Consider the following 19,658-nt stretch of genomic DNA (forward strand, 5'->3'; position numbering starts at 1 on the left):
GCATTAGATGTACCTATTTAATGCATTAACACATGTATAATGCAGTGTATACACTGCATTATGTATTCTAAAGAGTTACTATAAAAGTCAATGAAGCATGATTACTGTATGACTTATAAATAGTCATGAGGATCATAATTCTATGCAGGTCAAGTAGGATTTGCTCAAAATAACTAGCGTGCATTAACACCCCTATCTCAGCTCATTGTCTGCTTCAAACTGAATAAAAATCTAGTGGAAATACCAGAGCTCTGACAGCAGAGGACCTTCATTCATTTGTTGATCCTGACACCAGACTCTTCATTTCAAACCGAGAGAGAGGGTGGCACACAGAAAACATTATTGAAAGAAAATCTCTAATAAATTTAGAGGTAGCCTTCACAGACGCCACATTTTTGGACACATTACGACAAAAAAATACAACGTGGCCAATGTCAGTGATTTTTGGACCTCCTCCTGTCGACCCTTGTCCTCCACTACAAGTAAATCATTTAGATTATGAAAAGTGTGAATTTGGCTTCTGTATTGTGTGCTTTAAAATTGCCACATTTAGGGGTTAAATGAGTTCAACTGGGTTAGAATAATTTGACTGGGAATGAGTTTTTGGGCACAAAATTGGTGTCTTTATGTTGGTTTCAGTGCAGATGGATTCAGTATGAGCATAAATGGGCCCTTTCTTGATTGGGGTGATGTTACGGTTGGGGAATAGTACCTTATACCTCCAGGCAATCAATTCAAGTCAATAGAGTGTCCTCAAAAGTGCCCTAACTCCTCATTGTATGTGTTAATTGGTAACACTAACCCCCAAAAGCAAATAAATACATATAAACAAAGAAATAGGATAAACATTATAAGGACTTCAAAAATGTCACAGTGTATATTAAAGCCACACTTTCCCGTTAGCTGCTTTCTGTCTGCTCACGTTTATACATTTCTTCCCTTTCATCATTTGATGAAATAATTCCTGCATTGAACTCTTATGGCTGGGAGGAAGCTTTTTAAAGACAATATGCCTTGTGAGCAAGTTAGGTGTAGAGTCGCATACTGATAAGATGCATAATGATGCATGAGTTCCTTGATTGCAATATTTTAATATCTTTAGAGAAGCGTATTAGCATCAGCCCATATTGGAAATGGAATTCTTTGATCTGGCTCAGTCTTTCCCAATGCAGCTATAGTCTCTGATGCATTGCCAGCTTCTAAAATTAGTTCATGATGTATGGCTGTTACATCACAAGTTATGGATCATTACTTTACAAAAGTGCCTACATTTGTTTTTGTGTTTCACGTAGCTCTCTAAATGGGAAACTTTGTACAGAGAATAGTGCTCTGTGTGAAGAGCCCAACATCTAAGGACCTTAATTTTGGGTCAATGTTCACACTGGAAAAGTGACAGAATTGACAATTGTTAGTATGCATACTAAAACATGCCAGATTTTTTTTTTTATTTGCTGTCAATGCATGCTATTGCAATGCTATTACATTGCCATTACAAACCAAAGCACAAAGGAAAAAGAGGTGCTACTCACAGTAGCAAAAAAATGTAAATAAAGTGTGAATGTGCACACTCACTAGGGCTGTCCCCAATACAATTTTTTGTGACTTCGAGGCTTTGGTGAGAAATATTCGAAGGTATTCGAAGCTTCGGGACAGTGACGCTGCCGCACTACTGTACACACGCGCACCTCTACACATAACAAACAGCGATATCCGTCTGAGAATAATTAATAATAATGAATATTGAATATGAATAATGAATAATGATGGGATTATTCCTTATTGCATAGGCTATTTCGGGATGTATACATTATTATTACATAGTTATATATATAAAAAAAACAAAAGCTTCGAAGCATTATCAGCAGTCGCTAAGGAAAATATATCTAACAATTTGCTTTCTCTTTGTATGTGGTGGTTTATATATATAGCGTGTATGCATGTTTGGTCTCCAGAAATAATCTCCTATCAAGCTGTCTGAGCAATAGGCGGCCTTTGGTTTGTCTGAGGAGTACACATTCAGCCTACTTGTCAGCATGCTGTGTTCCATTTCTTATTAAGAGCAGCAATTTGATGGTAAAATGATCCAAATCCTGGTGCCAAGTCAGCTCTCGGGGGAGACGCACAAATATGGGGGTAAGCTCATGCCTTTGATGTCATTACATACTAAGTCAACTCCGTCAAACTCAATTACGTCTCTGATCAGGTTGGGTGTCAAGATGATGTTCGAACACCTCTTTTACTGTAGTATCTCAAGAGCACAGACTGAGACGCCCACTCGCCAGGCTCCGCTCACATCCCTCACATCATTAAGCCCTTTAAGCAACGTAGCAAACCGCAAATTGATTAAAGCTGCATCTCCAGCCTACAGCAAATGCAACTGAAGACTGCAGAAGAAATGCATTTCAACAGGTAGGGAGGAAGCCCCTGTCTCATGTCTCTCACCTCTCTTTTACTTTAAGTCTGTCCCTCTTTAGGTATCCCAAAATTGCCTCTTTTGAGCATCAATCTCATCCGGTGAGAAAAGCAGAACCACATGATGTGTCAAACACTGACCATGTTGACTGAGTTCACCTCTTTTTGCAAATTGAAATTTATTCTTACTAGGGCTGTCAAACGATTAAAATATTTAATCAGGATTAATTGCATGATTTTCCAAAATTAATCGTGATTAAATGCAAAATAATTGCACATTTTTATCTGTTCAAATGTACCTTAAAGGGAGATTTGTCAAGAATTTAATAATCTTATCAACATGGAAGTGGGCAATTATACTTGCTTCATGCAAATGTATTTATTATTAGAAATCAATTAAAAAAAACACAAAACAATGACAAATATTGTCCAGAAACCGTCACAGGTACTGCATTTAGCATGAAAAATATGCTCGACTCATAACATGGTAAACTGCAGCCCAACAGGCAACAACAGCTGTCAGTGTGTCAGTGTGTTGACTTGACTATGACTTGCCCCAAACTGTATGCGATCATCATAAAGTGGGCATGTCTGTAAAGGGGAGACTCGTGGGTACCCATAGAACCCATTTTCATTCAACTATCTTGAGGTCAGAGGTCAAGGGACCCCTTTAAAAAATGGCCATGCCAGTTTTTACTCGCCACGTTTGGAGCGTTGTTTAAATTCCCTTCACAACAAGCTAGTATGACATGGTTGGTACCGATGGATTCCTTAGGCTTTTTCTAGTTTCATATGATGATAAAAAACTGAGCCCGCTACAACCTAAAAATCGCAAGTTGCATCAATGCATTAAAGAAATTAGTTCAGTTACAACAAATTTGTGTTAGCGCGTTATTATCGCGCTAACTTTGACAGCCCTAATTCTTCCATATGGTTTCTCACATGAGCAGGCACGAGGAAGAATGTGTGGGAGGGTGATACACTAGCAGTCAAATCTAGGGTATTCGCTCCCGTGACACCAAGAGCACAGAGAGCTTTTTGAGGCAAGTCCCTTCTTTTGCCCCTTTTCACCTTCCAGCGCAGCTCACGGCTTACAAAAGTAAATTCATATTCTTCAGGGCATACCAGACATATACGTGACAAAGCCTTAAAACGCACACACTCAAACACCACAAAGACATATATATACACTTTCAAAGAGACACAAGTATGCCTCGCACACATACTGTATATTCACACATCCCTCTGGGGAATAACTGCTCAGCTAACCCATAACACCCTGGCTTATCGCCTCTCTGGGCCTCCTGTTTCTGCCGTTCCCCAATCCATCCCAAGGCTCCTCTGATAATCAGCCGTCTCTGTTTGGCCTGAATTGTGGGTGAATATCCCTAGGTCGAGGAGATATGAGATCCAAGCCCAGGCTTCAAGGTCTCAGTGTGCAAATACAGCGCAGCTACAGTGAAAAGATGAGCAAGATCCGCCAAAGAGCCCGTGCTGCGTGTGTGAAAACAAATCCAGAAGTGCACTTGTTTACTGCGAACGTAATGAGTGGCATTGGACCTTATAAAAGACTAAGAGGCCCTAGCTTAGAGATCAGAGGCGCGCGGGGTATCATTTGTCTTGGTCTAACATCACATGCTGGCTCACTGCTATGGCTTAACCTCCCCCCCAACCAAGCTCTCTTGTGAAAAACCAAAGGAGAGACGGATGGAGAGCATGTTGAAGTAAGGGAAATGAGGAGTGGGGGGTAAAGAGGAAGAAAATGAAAAGATAAGCCACATCAAGAGCAGGCTTATCCAACAGCCTGCTATAATTGAGACAGCTAATGCATTTCAAAGACAGTGTAATCCTAGGTGTCAGAAAGCAATTACATGTGGCTAATTACTAAATAATTAATGCAGACAGTTTAACCGGACAGACCAAATCGGCAAACTTGCCTTGAACTGGGTTTTGTGTTTGTCGATCTCTTTAGGGTTAAGTAGGATGCCTCTGGGTCTCATGACGCTGGAGATAGCCTTTAATTACGCCGTATTTCCGTAATAGCTGTCAAAATGTACACTCGTGTGAAAGACCTTTTCGTCAGCCAGCTTTACAAGAAGCTGTGGTCCAATGGTGGGCCACGGTGAGGAGGAACAAATCATCCTAAAATTGAAATTCTTATTTAAATCTGTTTAACTGCGAGGAATGATTTGTCTAAATCAATTCATGACAAATGCTGTCACAGTTACTTAGGATAATTTATAGATCTTGCTGTAAACAACTGTGATTGGAACTATATTCTATCAAAGAAGTACGTTAATTTTCCTTAAAAGACCCATGGCTATTTTTTTCAATTCTCTCCCAAATCCAAAAACTAGGTTGCAAAAACTCTTGTGATGTCATAGGGTATAAAGTGTGGAGCTCTTCCATAGACAATGAATGGGGAGCGATGTTATAGATGACACTGAGAGCACCCAGGGGAATGTTCTGAGTATATGGGTTCATTTTCTGTTTCACAATTGAGAACACTACAGTAGAATAAAGCTCATTTGGCTATAAAAAAAAAAGAAGGCAATCATTCTGTGGGTCCACAAAATCAGTCTCCCATTTATTGTCTATGGAGCAGCTCCAGACTTTATACCCTATGACATCACAAGTGTGAGACTTACTTCTCTGATTTCTGGCTTTGAGAGTAGCTCATGTTCAAACATGTTGACTGATCTTTACTAGATCATGGATTTAATTTGTAATTTAGGTGGTGTTCCCCTTTAACCCTTGCGTTTGGTTGAGATTGGCTTCCCTTTGCCAGCGTTTGGGGTCCCCAACTGCTGTATGTGTAGCTACCAATGTGTAGAAAAATATGTAGGTGGCAACCCTTCCCTTTGTTGCAAACTGGGTTTACACATTTGATGACAAAACACACATTAAGCATTATTATTACATCAAATGAGGTAATATTTCATGTTTTATGTTATATGGGCGATGCATGAACAAACATCCCCTAAGTTTACGGTAGAGGGAACTCACTGCTACGAAAAAAACTATTATAAAACTCCAATATATTGTCATGGCAGCTACATGATTAGACAATATTGCATGTGTGCAGCATTTGAGTCAAAAATAAATGTCCCTACAGGGACAATAAAGTGTATTGTATCGTATTGTATCATAATAACAGAAATCCAAATCATTTTATTTGGGATTTGGGAGGGGTAGTGCTGCGTAAAAAGTACTTTCAACACTAATAAACAGAGCATATGAAAATCCATTGTGTCTAACCAGGTTTTACAGCTGGGAAGTAATGCATAATTTTCTGCAGCAGACTTCTGAAACATGCAATCTGTTAAAAATCATGTTTATAAGCAATTCTCATTAAATTCATGAAGCTGATATTTAGGCTAATAGATTCTTTGAGTTGTTAAAGAGGGCCCCTGGATCTCCAGGACCTGAAACATAACATTTGCATTCAATTTTTCTAGAAACATTCATCCAGCTTACTTTGGCATATTTGTGCTGCCATATATAATTTTTTTCCAGAGGTATGCATTTGTAAGTTGTGATTTTGTGAGCTTCCTGGCCTCTCTACTCCATTACCAAGCTGTCAGTACATTAGGGTGGGACGGTGCTGCTTTTAAGGTGGTAAAGGAACCAATGTGATTGGCCACGAATGTTACAACCCCTAACACACCCTCACATAATGTCTGATAATGGATTATTTCTCATCCCACCCCATCGCTACGGCACAGTTGGCTTTGCTTTGCATTGCGCCTTGATACATCAAAACAGAGGCCTCAGAGTCCAGAGATGGGAGGACGTAAATCACATAAGACTAGTACAAGCAGGAACACTTAAAAAGGAGAAATAAAATAGTTTGAACATGCCAATGATGTTGGGACAGGTTGGCCTTGACCTCAGGATTAATTTCATACCATATTAACAGAAATCAACCGTGGTCACTGTTAAAACTCCAACCCACTGCCTAATAATAGCTCTCCAGCTTAACTCCACCCAGCCAGAAAGTCAGAATCAAGACACTCTGACACAGTATGTGTAATTTGTATGGTCCCGTCAACCTTTGTGGTAACCCTTCCTTCCCTAGGAGACTCTGCAGGTAGAACACATCGCTTCGAATATAGTCCTTACTGTTCTTTATGTTAATATTATGAGAACAGTCATCCCCTTACCCCACAGTTCAAGGAAAATACTATATTTGATCACCTAACGTGTGTTTTTTTCCTGCACATAATCATATTTTTCTCTCACTTTTAATTCTCTACTCCCCTGGAAGTTTCGCCATCTAGGTCAAGGGTATTGGAGGGAGGCAGATTGCTGCGACTGCTCCATGCAGCTTGCCGCACAGCAAAGATACTTCCAAAGACACAATGACTTTCTCTTATAGTTCTGTTTCCATATTATCAATCTGAGGTGAACTGAAAGAGGAATACTTAAACTAACACAAATACACATAACAATGCCTCTAGGGATCAAAACTCCATTATACTATAAAAAAAACACCATTGAAATACAGTGCTGTGAAGATGAGAGAATATATGAAAGAACCAATGACAAAAGAGTGTAAACAGCCAGCCTCCGGAGTCACTGATGCAGGCCCTATACTGTTGCTCTGGCCATATAAATGTGGCACTAACGGTCTCTGATCAAGCTCTAATGGTATTCATAGTTGCCATGGGTCCTTTCACCGCGATATTATTAAGATCATTTTTATTCATGATATCCCCCAAATTGTCCTTGGAAGGAACAGCAGATTATGGGAGGCTGCTGACCCGTGGGTTGTGAATAAACATGAAAAACAATCAGTGTTCCATTTAAAGGCAGAATGGTGTTCGGTCCTGAGCCTCTGGGGTGCGGTTGGAGAAAGGGGGCATCAAAAGAATAATGGAATCATTAGAAATGAATTGAAGTGAGGATGAATGATCCTGTCCATGAACACTTCATCCAGTTTTCGAGCCTCTATATTATGTACATTGAAAATTACAGGGGGTCATTTAACTGAACGATGGAAGATGCAGTGATGCCGCACTACGATTTTGTTCTCATAGATTTCTAATGATCATAATTATGATAAGCCCATCTGACTTTGTTTCCTCAGTAACCAGCTGCTGAGATTTCAGCACTTCGGCTGTGACCCACTTCTTTCATTCTGTTTGAAGCAATTTGCCAAAAAAAAGCACAAGGCAGTTTTGCCAAATTGCTGCCTTAGCTTCTTGTGCGTTTCACCTTGCTCATAGTTAATACACATTTTTTTTTTAATATTTTAATATTTTAAAAAGCACAGAGACAAAAGGAGCACACTCTACCATTGGGGTGTTGCTATGAAAAGGGATTAGGTCAGCTATTCTCAACCAGTGGGCTGTTCAGAGCGCCATAGTGGCCCACAGAGGTAGGCCTAGTGCCAAATGGTTAGGTCATTGTAATGTTCTGAACAGACACATTACATTACAAACACTAACAAAAGTAACATTTGCACTGTGGAATATAAAACAGCCAGCTCAACAAACTACTCAGTCCAGCACTAGGATTTAGGCAGGCATGATGGGAAATGTGGGCCGTTGCTGTCGCTAGTTCAGCACTGGCAGAGTGCAGATCACAGCTGAGCAGACCGACCGTCACGTGACTCGTGCTCAAGCCCGCTGTGTGTCTTGCTCGTGCCGACTGCGCACAGGTCGCACATTATGCCTGACTTCCATCGACATACTGACAGCGCCACAGGGGGAATAAACACTCTGGATCGCTGCTACACGGCATTCAAAAACAGCTATAGAGTGGAATCGCTACCCGTGTCTAGCTGAGGTCACATAAGAAAAATATGTGCTATAATGCCACAGATCTTTCCCTTTAACGATTTAATTGGGACAATATATTTTGTTAAAAGTATTTCCAAAGAGACTGAATTGTATACTGATTTTTTTTAATTGATTATGTGTGATTTTTTATGTGTATGTACTGCGTGTGCGTATATGTATGTATATGTGTATACAGTATATATATGTATATATAAATAGATTTTATTTTATTGTTTATTTTTTTACTTGTGTATATTCTTTTTACTTATTTATTTATTTTTAATATGTAATATTTTTTCCCCTGTATCTATACTGGCTTATTTGATATTAATATAAGATTTGTTAAGTTTATTTGTACCGAGAATGTTATTATTGGGGACATTTGTGAATGTTTGTACTGTTGTTTTGAATGAACAAAAAAACAATAAAGATAATATTCAAAGAAAAAAAAAGTATTTCCAAAGTAAATTGTTCTCATCGTCTGTAACTGGGGCATTCTTTCTGCAAAGAGATTGTGTAAACATAATAATAATCAAATATGATGTTATAAAGCTGTACCACAAACAAAAACTGAATTCACTCCCATTGCATCAGGGTGGCAACATAAATCTACGTGATTTGGTCAAAATCAGGGGAAATGAGACCTACTATGATGACTACATACCACCAGATGTAAGTGAAAAAATATTTGTCTTTGTTTTGTTTTGTAATTTGGGCGAATGCATCCTTTAAATGTAAGCTGGGAACTTCACAGTGAGATCTCCACTAAGATATACAGGTTAGTCAACTGGTTTGATTCCAGCAGGGGACCTTTGTTGCATGCATCATACCCCTCTTTCCCATTGCCAGTATGTCTCTGTCAACTGTCCAATAAAGGCGTAAATGGCAAAAAAATAATCTTAAAAAAAGATATATAGGTTATTAATTCCCCTCCCTTTGTTTTGGTGTGTTTCTTTGTTTGTCTCAGATGAAAGTATCCCAAACAAGTTTCTAAACTGCCACACTTTTCGCTGTGTTTTCTTCCCAACAGGATGAAACCTATTGATTTTGTTAGTGATGACATAACCTTTCCTCTGGTGCCCACATCAGGCCAAACTGCTTTTTTTTGCTACCTTTTCAAATCTCTGCAAGGGTTTTCCAATCCGTCAAATAAGTGATTTTAAAGTACTGCCACTGGAAGACCAAAAGATTTCTGATCTTCTTTTACAACATAAAGCCAACAGACCATGCGGGTCAGCCGGTGCTGGTCCTCCTATTGTTCCCAGAATAAACTCCAAAACATGGTTGAGTTGCCCTTAGTTACGATGCTGCGTGTATCTGTAACAAATAACAGCAGATCTAAGATTTTGCTTTGACATTTATTAATGTTGGATCAAGGCTATAAGTGCCTTTAATTAAACATTAGACTGTTTTTAGAGCTGTACTATTAAGTTTATTTCTTCAATTTCTTGTTTTACCATCTTGTTTTTGACCATTTATTTTTCTTTACTTTTGTCATCTATTCCAGTGATTCTCAAAGAGGGGTCCGGAAGACCCCCAGGGTCCGTGGCACTCTGTCAGGGGGTTCCGCAAAATAATTTAATATAAATTATAAAATTGTTCTGTATCATTAAAAAGTGCATATCTATAGATGGGAACCATTTGCACCAATAAAACCAGCATATTGTGTCCATTATTCCCACGGTAGCTTTGGGCCAATAGAAAGTCGGATATGAATGTGACACACAGCAACAAGTTCATTATTTTTAAGTTGAAGCTCTTTCTGAAAGTCAGATTTAGACAGGTAAGTTTAAATGTCGGCATTTATTAGGACTATGCTAGTCTTGCTACTCTTCATTTTCTGAAAGCTTTTAAGATTAGTTACTTGAAATATAGGCTTATGTTGAGTCTAAATGCAATTTGAATAATATCACACTCTGAAGTATTTAGGTTGAAAGGTTTTAGAATATAAATAGTTCCAATGGCATCTTAGGGTACAAATGGTAGTAAGCATTTGCTTAATCGATGTTACGATTGTTAGGGGGTCCTTGGAAAATGAACACTCCTGTAAGGGGTCCCTGGCCCCAAATGTTTGCCAACCCCGGATCTATTCTGTTATATGTCAATCGTCTGAAAGTCAATGTGTGCGTGACGTTTGTGTCTGATTTCTGCACTTTAGTGATGTAACGCACTAACGGTGAAACGTATCCTGTTGCTTTATGGAGATAAATTGGACAGCAGTTTGTCTTTATTGCCATGAATCATTGTGCGTTAACCCCGCCGTTCAAAGTCTGTATACTTTTGGTTGAAAATAAGAGAAAAGCACAGGCTTGTTTGCCTGATGGAATCAGGAAGAGAGTGGATTTGGCTGTATTGTCAACAAGAGTTTGAATCTGTCCTCCACGTTCGCTTATTGAAAGAGAAAGGGATAAACAAGTGGAACGGCTGCCTGTGGGCACAAACTGTTCAGGAATACCCATAGAGACACAAAAGTAAAACTAGCGGGAGGGGAGGGAGAGAGGTTGAGTGACAATTCAGAGAAAGAGCAAACGGAGCAAAGAGATGCAGGCAGGTGACTCTCACCCCTTTGAAAGTCTGTCTCCTCCAAACAAATTGAGCTGTAGCCGTGCACCTAGGCACAGTAACAAGAGGCTTTTTGTCTTTTAGATCTTGACAGTTGAGTCGAGAGCGAGGCTTAGGGCGCGGAGTTGGCAGTTACCGTGTCGAGCTGTTATATATTTCCCATCAGCGCCTTCCAATAACATGGGAGAGACAGGAAAGGGCCCGGTGTCAGAAGATATAGGGAAACACTGGCTGCTGCTGAGACCAACAATCAGTGATAAAGGCACTCTGTCTGCTTGTGCACCAACCACTCAGGCTCGCTCAGGCAATTAACCGTTTATCCTCCACATGCTTGACGTGGGGGTTAAACTGCAGCCAAGGTTGTGCTTGACATCTTAGACAGTTAACTACGTATGTCTCAGTGGATTTACGTTTCCATGATGGCCTTTTTTTTTTACACAATAAATAAGCTGTAATATATGCACACACCATGGTACTTGATTAAAACATAAGAGAATGTAAAAGAAAAGGCAGTGCAGGAAGGGCAGAAAAATGTAGTGAGAACATTAGAGGAGAAAATTGCATGCATATCATGACAAGAAATCTATTAGTCTTTTTAATTCTACAGAGACTTACTAGTTATTAGGGCTGTGTATTGGCAAGAATCTGGCGATATGATACAGGGGTGATGATTCAATATATTTTGATACTGTAAGCAAGGTGATATATTGTTATTTTTTCAGGGCTGTCAATCGATTAAATTGATCACAATTAATCGCATGATTGTCCATAGTTAATCGCAAATTAATCATACATTTTTTATCTGTTCTAAATGTTCCTTAAAGGGAGATTTGTTAAGTATGTAATACTCTTATCAACATGGGAGCAGGCAAATATGCTTGCTTTATGCAAATGTATGCATATATATACATATATATTATTGGAAATCATTTAACAACACAAAGCAATGACAAATATTGTCAAGAAACCCTCACAGGTACTGCATTTAGCATAAAAAAAAATATGCTCAAATCATAACATGGCAAACTGCAGCCCAACAGGCAACAACAGCTGTCAGTGTGTCAGTGTGCTGACTTGACTATGACTTGCCCCAAACTGCATGTGATTATCATAAAGTGCATGGGCATGTCTGTAAAGGGGAGACTCGAGACAGAGAACCAATTAGGTAAAGAGACCCCTTTGAAAATGGCCATGCCAGTTTTTCCTCGCCAAAATTTAGCGCAAGTTTGGAGCATTATTTAGGCCTCCTTCGCGACAAGCTAGTATGACATGGTTGGTACCAATGGATTCCAGCTTTAAAACTGAGCCCGCTACAGCCTAAAACTTACAAGTTACGTTAATGGGTTAAATACATTAGTGTCGGTAAAAACAAATTTGCGTTAACGCATTATTATGGCATTAACTTTGACAGCCCTAGATTTTTTCAAATCTAATCTTAGGAAAACTGTCATAGTAAAAAGAACACACCGCCATATGTATAAAGTCTGAGTAAAATAAAGTCACTATGTGAAATGGCTACTATAGAGACTAACATCATTACACATGAATAAAATTGGACTCATTGGGAGCCAGAAAAGTCTCAGCTTTCCAGTCATACCCAATTTATGCAATTCTCAGACTGTTTAGGGACCCCAGTATGCAGAAATATTCAAATACACCATTTTAGAACTAAAAACGACTTGGTTTTTGCACAAAACTGCATGTGATTATCATAAAGTCTGTAAAGGGGAGACTCGTGGGTACCCATAGAACCCGTTTTTATTCATAATATTGATGTGAGAGGTCAAGAAACCCCTTTCAAAATGGCTATGAAAGTTTTTCCTCGCCAAAATTTAGTGTAACTTTGGAGCGTTATTTAGCCTCCTTCCCAAAATATGACATTGTTGGTACCAATGTATTCCTTAGGTTTTCTAGTTTGATATGATGCCTTCACCTCTACCTTCACTCTAGCTTTGTAACTGACTAAAACTGACTAACCCGCTCTAACCTCCGAAAGACACAGTAGCGGCCGGGTCCACCGGCGAGCGATCGGATTTTTAAGAGGTTAATTAAAAATCAATACAGCGTTTTAGAGAATTGATACAGTATCGCAAAACATAATACCGCGATACTCATGTTGTATCGATATTTTCTTACACCGATAGTTACAGATAGTTATTCAGCCATTTAAGTCTCACGGAACCATGTGCAATCATTGATAAAATTGTTTTGCATAAACACAATTGCAATATTCATCTTAACAAGCACCTGCTACCTGCTCTGCATTTTCAAAACCCCTCTTGGGAAACAGCTATTTAAACGGCTATTATTTTGCATGTGAGTGGGTAAATGGGTTTGTGTGTGTCTATGGAGGTGTTGGTGGCTGTGTGACTGCTGCATTTGCATGTGTGACTGTGAATCTGCATGTGATCCCGAGGTTTTTCAAATGCATGCCCAATATGCCTTTTTATTTCCGGCCCTGCTGGTAATATGAGAATAACGACAGCTCGGGGGCCTGATGAAACTGACCTTGGTGTTAATGAGCTTCTCACAGACAGACAGCGGCCCTCTATGCACCTTAATTGACACGGCACCCCTGCTCGCGCAGCACCACTTACCTGTGTCAATCTTAAGAAGACTCCTCAGCCCATATCTGCCATAGCCATTTGTTCCAGCCATCCTCTCGAGGGATGCAACTGCATTCTCATCATCCTCTCTTAAGTGCTTTTCCATTTATTCCAATCATTGGACGCTGCCCTATTTTTAATTTCAATTTTTTCACAGTTGTGTGCCCGGGCTAAATTAATGCACTTTGTGGATTGTGTTCAACAATGAGCACAACAATTGCAAGTAATCATTTGGAGCTGGTGAATTGGATAAAACTTTGGAATGTGCTCAGAAAGTATAGCTGTTTTCAAATGAAAAAGACAACACAGTTATAGCAGAAAAAAAGCCCATTTTGGTGTTCAGCCAAGGATACTTTTAGGTAACCTTTTTCTGACCCTGAGGCTTATCAATTCCATTATGCACCGTATATACAAATTCTCCTGTAGACATTCACTACATTGTTTTTTTTTCCTGAATGCCATCATAAAATGGCCCTATAAACATCACAGAGTAGCTCACGATGAGAATACGTGTACATGTGGGGGTCTGCTCTTTGTGTGCAATCACACGTGTGCATGTAGATACACAAGGAGGTCTTGTGAAGCCAGTGAGGATAATTCATATTTTATGGACAGAACAAGTCAAGTGTGTAAAGTTCAACAGAAACATCAAAGAAAATGAACAGAGGCAATGACATTTTAATCGAAACGACCACCCATGTAAAAATAGCATTGTTGACAGAGGCATTTCATTTGTCCGTAACATATTTTTTGTGACCCCGGCCGCTCATTGTACCAGGGAAGACAAATGGATCTTTGTTTGTGCATGAAGGTCACAAATAAAAAGGAACACAGGGAACAAATGTCCCGATGCACGTGAGACAAAAAACAACTCAAATTAGCCTATTTTGATGTTAATATAACGTGATGCATATTTTAATGTATTTCTATATAATGAAACATTTCATGGTTACTTGCAGCCATGCAAGTAACCATCACACGGTAGTTTACATCTTGGTACTTATCCAGAGTATTGAGCAAGTCAAACAACAGAGGACATCCTTATGAGCAATTCTGATACATACCCACAATTGTAATAACTAAATGCAAATTTTTCCTCAAATGTCAAAATTTCAATGGCTAAGGTGAACTGTAATATTTCTCAATGATGTGTTTTATTAATTTTATTCAAATACAAAGGAACCTTCATTTCACATCAGAGACATTTGAACATAGCTGCGTATAATTATTATTTCATATCCCTGAAAATATCACTTTTATATGGGGGGGGGGAGTGAGGTGCCTCTGGCTGCGAGGTGACTTGGTCATGGGTTTTTTGGACCATTCTTTGAACATCAATCACGGCCTGACACTGGGGGGAGCGTTGCCGCTCTCCACATCAGTCACTGACTCCCTCCTGCCCTTAACACTTCAGCACAGGACATGTTCATGCACTATCAAAGTCAGAGAGCTGCCGTCTGATGACAGTAATAGCTGAAGATGGGAGTGTAAATGGTGAGAGGAAAAGAGAGACTCTGTTCCTGTTTAAAATCTTAATGTACGGTATTTAGCTTTAGTGAGGGAGGACACTCGTTATTGTATATATTTGACGAGTATAATTATTGAACTGCAGCTATTCAAACATTATTTAAATACGAGCTATTAAAGATGCATAACAACTGCTGTTAAAAATTGGTCCCTGAATATTTCATTCTACATTAGGGCTGTCGACCTGTATTCAAATTTGGAATCTATATTTGAATAGTAAAAAAAAAAAAAAAAACATTTTTGAATATGAAAATTAATATTTGATTGTGGAAAAAAAGCTACACTTACTGCGGCTGCCTTCCTGGTCAGTCACACAACATCACTCTCATTAATTGAAAATTAAATTTAACGTTAGGCTGGACAAGGAATAATTTAGAAACAACCATAACGATGGAAGAGAACTCTGCCACAGAGGGTTTTTTTTGTTTTTTTTAAATTATGAATATTCAAAAGTCAATTTTGGCCAATTTTGAGAGCCCTATTTTACATACAACAAGTCAGTTTGGGGCGCAAACTTCCCCAGGCTTAATACACACCAGAACTGAATGTGCTGTAATGTGTGTGAATTCAATTCAATTGAAAATATCCAGCTAACACTGACTCTTTGAGTGTGTTTACATGCTAATTAGTGTCCTGGTTTTGATCATAATCAGGTAATCATGTTTACATGGAACATGAGAAACCTGATTATTCATATGACTGTAACAGTATCCAGGTTTCCGACCGTCTGCCTGCAGATGTGTCTTGATTTCTGTACCGACTGAGTCACCTCAACAGTTGAGGTACTGTATTGGTATCTGGCTTGAACCGGGAGTGGTTAGAAATAGTCTTGAATGCTTCATTTTCTGCATTAAATGGCTTTCTACTGTCATTTATACGCCCCATGCATAAATCTGTAAGTTGAGCTGCCAACAAGATAGTATAACATTTTAACAATGTACCTGAATAAATCAAATAATAAAACATGATTCTATTCTATTCTATTTGAACCCCCACCTTCAAAAAAGAAAGGAAATGTATGTATGTATGTATACTGTATATAGGACACTATGTAAATGGGAGGAGGGCCACATGAAAATGTATTTTATTTGTAATGTGAATGGCAAAAATGTCTGCAAAAATGCTATTGTTTTTGTTCATAGTGCATTTATCCGTGCATATCAGAAATATCTATTTGTATTTGGCAACACCACATTTGTGGTTTTATCATAACCAGGACACTATGTGTGCACAAATGCACTCACTGTGGTCTGTAATAATGTAGAAATAAAAGTAAAATACATAAGGAACGGTTGACAAGGTAATGGGTCTGTACGTGTGGTACGGTGTTGGTGCATGAACGGTAACAACGTGGATGTAGTGATATTAACAACATGACATATTTGAATAATGCATCATGTTCAGGGTCACAGGGGTCGTATTCCAGCATAGGTTGGGTAAGAAGTCGGGTAAACCGTGGACGGGTCGGCAGTCTATCACAGCACTAACCCATACAGACAAACTGACACATGCAGTCACATTCACATTCATAGTTTTCGGTTAACCTAACAGCACAGTACATGCCCCTATCATAGGTAGTAAACTACACGTTGATTCCTCCAGATCAGATAATAACGCACAGGGTTAAAGGCCCTCGTCACTTTAGTTAATATTGTAATTTAGTAATGAGCACATGACTAAACTAATCTGCAATTTAACACATCACCACAAATCAATTAACGCACTGACATCCGGGGTCAGTTACCCACTTTGCTGGTCAGTAATCCAACCTTGAATAAAAGGGGCAAAGAGGGGCTTTCACACGAATATGATCAGAGGAACATGGAGGTGTTACGAATAAAAGCACACACAATGTTTTGTTAGTGTATTACACAATGTGGACCTCTCCATAGTGAGAGAAAAAGCCTGGCCAGAACTGCCTTTTCAAAGGTGGGAGGGGCAAAATATTATAATATCATCAATGTTCTTTCCTACATTCAGGATTAGAGGTTACCCAGTCACTCTGAGACATCCCATCTTTCATTAGCCCCCAAGTGCTCTGGGGAAGATCACTAAATGTCGCATATGAGCTGTCACTAACAGAGGTGGATGGATGGCTGGCTCACGCACTTCTAGTACTTCTGCTGTGTGATAAACAGTGTCAAGGCATCATTGTGAGTGATAAAATCACCATAAGACTTACTTACTGCTGAGAACTAATCCCTACTTGTTAAGTAATGTCGGCATGTGCGGGCGATTTCAGTGGGTTATAATGGCACAGTTTAATAACTCGACTCACCTTCAAAGTCTCACGCAACGCAGTATCTCAAGATGACAGCGAGGTTTGCATTTTGTGTGTATTTATTGACTTGAATGGGAAATCACTACACAGCAGCGATAATAATTTTATCCACTCAAGCATGTGGCAATATAATGGTGGGGTGATATTATGAGCAGATCAGTTTTCTTTCTCCACCTGAAGGTAAAGCCGATGCTCAAGCTCTGACATCGTACCAATACTGGCAGTTAATCTTGTGTAAAGATGCCATCAATCAGAACAGTATTAAAAAAATTGTATCTCCACTAATACATAAAAGATAATGTTCATTCTGTAGTTCACAATTAAAATGGTAGATTGTGCTTTACTGCAGCCAATCCTGCAGCGAAAAAAAAAATAAAGCAGTCAATTTTAAAGTTTTTGTAATAAACTGTGTTAAAATATTAAGAGACAATTATTTTTCCTGTCTTAAATGTGTCTGGAGGGGACGTTTAAACAAACTATTGCTTCACTCAGTTTTGGCAGCAGCAGTTTCCTGTAAACAAAACCAAATCTAATTAAATGCAACCTTATTAATCACTTTGGTAAAACAAACTAAAGCAAACAAACTAAATGTTGCATTTTTATTTATTTAAATTTTTATATTTTACTACTACAATCAGTCAGTTGCAAAACATTACTATAACACGACATGACGGGGCTTTCAATATCTCACATACAGTAGGAAAGCCTCTGGTTGCATATCTGTACTGTAATGCCACTTGTTTATGCATTGCCATTCTTGGACAACCATATTATTTTCATATGTGGAAAAGCCAACCGAGCCTTCCCGCTCTATTTTTTTAGGCATTTTCGCCATGTGTTATTGTGACAGGCTTATCTGTTTCAAACATATGAGATGAGTAATGTAACTTGCATTAAATAAATTCAAAATTCAAAACATGCTTCTAATTTATAGTATATTCCATGACTTTTTTTTGCACATACAGCACGCTGCACCTACTGCATATGAACTTAAAAAGCAAGTGCACTGGATGCACCCTTTTTGTCCATGCATATGTGACCTGGTGCATATGATGATCTTTGTTATTGCATTACTGAAATAGAGCCTCAAGTCTCTGTCTTCCTGCCAGCTCAGCTACCAACAAGAGCCCACGCCTTAAAGGCTTGGAAACTAATAGCAAACATCTGGATTCATCTGAAAAAAAAACCCTTTTTCTCATTATGAAACATAACAAACTGTATATTAGTGAAATCACTTTCACAGGATATTTGGGGATGAGTTTTCTAATCCTTGTTGGAACAACAAAACGTTCGTTTGGCCAATGGATCCCTCTGTAGTTGAGGTTCATTTTTGCATACTTTCTATGCATTCATTGTCTTTGTTTAGCACCATTTAAACGGTCCTTATCTCACATGCAAGGCATCCTTTTTTGGCTCGACTTTAAGAGGAAAAAGCTAGAGAGAAAAAATGACAAAGTGCCCTATAAAAATTGACAAATCTTTGGTGAATAACACTCAAAATATTACTATAGAACAGTTCAAGGTTGTAAAAAATATTGCTTCACATTTACACACATACAGCAGACTATGTAAGAAATAGAAATATAATACAGTCTATTTACATGTAAAGTGATTTTATGTGTCTTTTTCATTGGACGTCTACAGGTATGTCATTGTAAATCACTGAAAATATTATTAATTCAAAATAAAAAAAACGTGTTCTGACTGACATCAGTGCAGGGTGTGATTTGACGAGGGGGATGGGGGAGATTGTCCAGCCTCTGTTGAAGTATTTCTATCCCTGTTGGGGACAAAATGTATCCCCCCTCTCATAGTGATTCGTGCTACTTCACCAATAGACCATCACCTCACCAGTCACCAGATGAGCACATATCTAAAATAAATATATTTTAAAGTATTTCTAAGTAAAGTGCTACAGCGTGAGACCAGTCTATAATGGAAACAACAATAAAATCAGAAATGTCAGCGCTCCCGCTTCTGTGACAATAGAGATGACAGGGCATCTAGGCTGCGTGATGAACGTCGCCATGCTGAACAGTCCGCTGTCCATCTCAGTAAATGGACCAGGGGTTGCCTCATTCCCTGCTCGGAGATTTGCTGCAATGTGGGTGAAAGAGGGGCGACACGCCGCAGATGACCCCTCCTCAGGAAAGTGGAAAAAAAAGACAGAAGTCCGTCATCGAAGCAGACTGTTTTCTTAGTCTGACATGTTGGCATTTACTGTAGCCTATTTAATTTTAATGTTGACATTTTGTGATTATTTTCTATTAAATATTAAAGTTTATAAATAAGTGTTTTGGCACGCCTGGCCGAGTGGCGCTATCCATGGTACTGAAAGAGGGATTTAATTCTGGCATGTTAAATTAGCATTATACCTTTTGTTTTGTTGTGTAGGATCAAATCCCTTATGTGTCCGCATGAGGAAAGGACAAGACAAGAGAGAGTGAATATATTGCGCTACTTGATGAATACAATTTAAAAAAAAAA

The sequence above is a fragment of the Sebastes umbrosus genome, chromosome 4, assembly GCF_015220745.1.
Source record: "Sebastes umbrosus isolate fSebUmb1 chromosome 4, fSebUmb1.pri, whole genome shotgun sequence".
Taxonomy (NCBI): domain Eukaryota; kingdom Metazoa; phylum Chordata; class Actinopteri; order Perciformes; family Sebastidae; genus Sebastes; species Sebastes umbrosus.